Source organism: Alexandromys fortis, unplaced genomic scaffold, assembly GCF_014885135.2.
Source record: "Alexandromys fortis isolate MF-2015 unplaced genomic scaffold, M_Fortis_MF-2015_v1.1 scaffold_93, whole genome shotgun sequence".
NCBI classification, from domain to species: domain Eukaryota; kingdom Metazoa; phylum Chordata; class Mammalia; order Rodentia; family Cricetidae; genus Alexandromys; species Alexandromys fortis.
This window is the reverse complement of record NW_026067970.1, coordinates 3123126-3127477: the sequence shown is the minus strand read 5'-3', so window position 1 is coordinate 3127477 and position 4352 is coordinate 3123126. Positions and strand designations below refer to the sequence as shown.

The 4352-nt window shown below is 46.0% G+C and overlaps 1 long non-coding RNA gene across 1 annotated transcript; it reads right to left on the bottom strand.

The window, feature by feature from the left end:
* Positions 1-1104: 1104 nt before the first annotated feature.
* On the bottom strand, positions 1105-3553 carry LOC126509506 (uncharacterized). The gene is made up of 3 exons (XR_007594175.1): positions 3447-3553; positions 2515-2777; positions 1105-1248 (listed from the first exon to the last, which is right to left on the bottom strand). It is a non-coding gene; the product is annotated as an uncharacterized lncRNA (long non-coding RNA).
* Positions 3554-4352: the final 799 nt, after the last annotated feature.

Genomic DNA, 4352 nt, shown 5'->3' with positions numbered 1-4352 from the left:
GACAGCATCACTAGAGCTATAAATAAAGAGTCCTCTCGCCAGGGCTGTTAACAAGACTTGCCAATGTCTGGAGGTAATGGAAAGGCCTTCAGGTTTCCATTTATTATTTTGAAGTGTTCTCTTAAGTTGGATAGGAGAGTAAAAATCAAGACAGAAATCTGGAACAATACAGTTAATGAGTGAGTTACCGGCTATTGGGAGCTTAAGAAATGGGAGTTTTTCTATATGCCAATGAACTATAAAGCAGTTAATGGGTGAAGAAAAACTTTGAATGGGGGTGTGTGATAAGATGTACATTTCTCTAGGGCTGGGGAATTGATTTAACTAAAACGCTGGAAAGATCCACTTAGCACAGGTGGTGGTATCGACGATCCATCGGGGGTCGTCTGAAACCGTCCCCGTCCTCGGCAGCAGCCTTAAAGGTTGATCTGTCCCTGGAGACTCAGATCTAGCGGCAGTTAAAGTAGTGAACCGTGGCAAGCCTGAGACAAAGAGAAGCAGCAACGACGGCAGCCTGTCCTAGCCTTAGCTGTTAATGTGAGGACAAGTCTATGTAATTTTATGATTATATCTCGGTCCTACGTTGTATTGAAAATTAAGCTGAAGAAGATTCATTCTGTCATCCTGGGCATGCACCGGGTGTGCTTATGTGAGAAGCAGAAGGATCCTCAGAGACAGAATCTCGGGATAGAAAGATGGAAAGGTGGTAAGCAAGGCTGGAGACGTGGCTTAGAGGGTAAGAGATAATTTAAGGGTTGCAGAGGACCAGAGTTCGGTTCTCAGCACCCACATCAGGAGACCTGTAAGTCCAGCTCCAGAGGACCTCAAAGCCTCAGACCTCCTCGGGCACTGACGCTCACGTACACAAGCACACACACACACACACACACACACACACATATATATAAAATCAAAAACAATCATTTTAAACGTGATCGTTTACCTGAGAATTCACACCACCACCTCAAAGGAATATGAAAGGATGTCCATTCTTAAATAAAAAATCAGACACAAGGATAATCCTGAAGTGGTATTTATCCAAAGTCTAGCAACAGACAAACTGGCTCCCGATACTGAGTCAGAACACCGGTCCTGGAAGGGAGGCGACACAGACGGCTGGGAGACTGCATACTCTGTCTTCATCCGCTGACATCAAACCGCATCCTTGCCGTCATACCCCCTGGTTAGCTGAGTCAGAAGCAGGTGTGGGATGAAGTTAGGAGAACAAAGACTCATGGGGAGGAACACCTAGAAGGAGAAGAGGGGAGAGGACTGTCTAAGAAGATCTGTCAAAGTTCCTGTCTGCTCAGCAGGAGTACACAGCTGAGACCCATCACCGAAACAGCTCCAAGACAGGCAGAGATGGCTGGGCCTTCGACCCGGTCAGTCATTGGCTGGAGCCGCTCTGTAGTCCTCAGCTCAGCAGCCTAAGTGGACTGGAGCTAGGCAGAGCAGAGCTGTCAGAAGGCACAGCAGCGAGGCCTTCCCTGAAGGGCCTTTGAGTGGCCTGTGGAGCCACACAGTGTAAGAGGTGGAGTGTGGGTGTGTCTTGCCAACTGATAACACAATACATAAATGCCTTACATTTTTAATAAGAAGTGTTTGTTATGAAAGAGAAGGTGGGGTCCACTGAGGCATTTCAGAGTCTCCCCACACAGATGAAGAACCAAAAGACAATTCGTTTTCTTTTATGGCATTTTCACAAAACAAAAAGCTATTACATAATCTTCTGTTTGTGATCTTATGATTTTTTTTCTGAAATCCCTCGTACTATGGCAGAGGTGCATGGGAATGAATCTGGTTACGCCAAAAATTCTATGTTTCACTGTATCAATTTGCCATGCGAGTCTACAAATAACACCATGGCATCTAGGTGTTCTAACACAAAAATGTGAATGGAAACGGGCACCGGAGAGGGGCGCTTCCCACAGATTGGCGCTGTAATCACCAGCCACACGAAAGCTAGCAATGCAACCTCAAAGTTCACCAGGCGTCACGGAGCTAATGTGTCTCCTGTGTGTGAGGTCCAGAGCAGGATGTGACACCCATCTTGTGAGGGTCTCTAAGTAGGTCCCCAGGCTCGATGCACTTATGGGCTTAGTCTCAGTTTCCACCTATGTGTATCAGGTAGCAATGTGCTACCAGAAACCTAAACCTAAAAATGAATTATGCCCTCTGGGTTCCAACACACACACTTGCACTTACACGCACTACACTTTTTCAACTCTTGTTTCTCAACCTTCGCCCTCATAACCTCTTACCTTCTCATCATGTGCTTTGCCCAACCTACCAACCTGGCCTGGTTCCCAGCCAGAGGCCTCCAAGCTTGCCCTGTCTGGTAACCACCCTAGTATTAAAATACATTGTGTATGAGAACAGTTTCAGAGGTTCAGGACAGAGTCCAGTGTATGTAACAGGGAAGCTCTGAGACCAGGAGGAAATAGCAGGCATTGGAGCCGTGTCTCATCAGACGCAGCTTAGTTCCCCGTGGACAGTGAGCAACAGTGTACTTACCTCTCTGTGGTGCCACAGGCAATAAAAGCTTCATACTAAAACAGTCTAGCGCCAGCTTCCCGAGTGCCTGCAGCAGGAGACCCTTGTCCAACTGCACTGTTCCTCTTCCTTCTTTGGAAATAGCAGCCCTGCTCCCTTATAGAGTTTTATCTTCTTGCCACAGATCCGCCTTGATGGGACTGTCATCCAAGGCGTCTTGCCGTTCTCAGGCTACAACGAGAACATCCAGACTAAGGGGACCAGCCAAGTTCAGAATTTGAAATCTTTAGCAGAGAAATAGAAGGACAGAAAAAAATACAGACTTATTAATTAATTTATTTCTTAACACAAGATGTCTTGACAAAATAGTCAAATGGTTCCTTAGTCCTCAGGAGCTGCTGTGCTCCCTTGATCGTGCTTTTCAAGAGATAGAACAATTGTCATCTATAATCATTTAATAAGCTCCCGTCACGTGGATAGTAAGCAAACTGTTAAGCAATGGATCCATCAAAGTCAGAACCACCTTTCATTTACACAGTCAACAAATGGTTAAAATTCCTGAGAAATGGGCTGGAGATGGCTTGGTGGTTAAGCCTGTTCTTCCAAAGGACGAGAGTTCGGTTCCCAGGACCCAGGTTGAGCAGTTCATAAGTGCCTGTAACTCCAGCTCCAGGGGATCAGATGCCCTCTTCTAGCCTCTGCAGCCCTGCACTCACTTGTACATACCCCCACCCCCAACACAAACACACAGACCTAAAATAATAAAATAAAAAAATGGCTGAGAATTAGAATCTGCCATGGCCAGGGCACTGTAACAGGGATCTATTCTACTCTGTGCCTGGGTAATAACAACAAAGGCAAAATACAGGAGAGACAATGGTCTTCAAAACAGAAGACCTAAGTCAATGAAGGGAAGTGATCCTGAAAGGGGAAACCTCCAAGATAAGCCTCACCGTTATCTCCGTCCACTCCCTGGAGAGCCTAGCTCCTACACAAAGTTCTCCGTGAGTTGGGAAGAGCAGGGCTTCCTGAATGACCAGGCTGTCGGCAGGAGAAGAAGAGACAATTGCCCAGAGAACTTAACAGACACACTGAGGAGCCACTCTGTCTGTCTCTTGTTTGTTTGGGTTTGGTGGTGGCGGTGGAGATGGTGGTGTTTATTATTCCTTTAAAACGTGTTTTCTATGTAGTGCAGGGTAGCCTCAAATTCATCATCCTCTTGTCTCAGCTTGATAGGGCGCGTGTGTGTCACCACGTCTGGCTCCCTTTGTCTTTACCTGAGCCCTGATTGGTGCACATGGTTGAGGAAACTACTTGAGACTGGGAGAAGCAGCCTGGAAGGACCAGAGGAAATAAGCCACAGAGAGCCCTCAGGGCTCTGACACTCCTTTCCTCCAGCCAGTGGGGGCGCTCAAGGACAAGAGCACTTTGTAGAGTGCCCAGAGACAGTTTTCTTCATAGTGGGGCAAAAGTCTTCATCTGGTTAAAATTCTAAGTCTTGCCTAAGAAGAGACTAAATACAAAACCAGAAAGGCTCAGATTTTGTCAAGTGAGTTATCTGCCTTTTATTTTAAAAGTCCAAAAACACATAGACAGGGGGCTGGGCTGGAGTTGTGCTTAGCGTGTTTGAGACCCTAGGTTCAATCTCAGAACTCCCATAAAAGAGGGGAAATTTATATGTAGGAATACAAAAATATCTGGCACCCAAAAAGGTAAAAACTCATAATCTCTGAATTGCAGAAGAAAAACTATCAGGCACACAAAGAAGCAGGACCAAGAACGAAGAGAAAAATCAACCAGTTTGAATTGACTCCGTGTAAAGAAATGAAAGTCATAACAACGTGAGTGTGTGTGTGTGT